Below are 323 nucleotides of genomic sequence, written 5' to 3'. Positions count from 1 at the left end.
CATTCTTGGCTTTCCCTGTTGTAAAAAAAAAATGTGATTTCTAGGTGGCTTTGTGATAAGTTATTTCGTATAAAAAAGGGACCGTAATTGATGTGTAGAATAGTAAACCTTCTTCGGCTTTCTCGTCTGGATCAATAATGGGAAAAAATCATGGAGAAAAAAAAACAGTGATAAACTTTCTTATTCATCACGCATACACGTTTTTGCAGCTTAAGCCTTTTTCCCCATCTCATAAAAATCTAACCTTAAAAAGAAGAGAAACCACTAGAGCGAGAGGAAAAAAAGGAAAGAAAATTAATGAATCGCCCCCTCCCCCTCCATAT

The sequence above is a fragment of the Penaeus monodon genome, chromosome 22 (assembly GCF_015228065.2).
Source record: "Penaeus monodon isolate SGIC_2016 chromosome 22, NSTDA_Pmon_1, whole genome shotgun sequence".
Taxonomy (NCBI): domain Eukaryota; kingdom Metazoa; phylum Arthropoda; class Malacostraca; order Decapoda; family Penaeidae; genus Penaeus; species Penaeus monodon.
The sequence above is the reverse complement of the archived record's forward strand: the minus strand, read 5'-3'. Positions refer to the sequence as shown.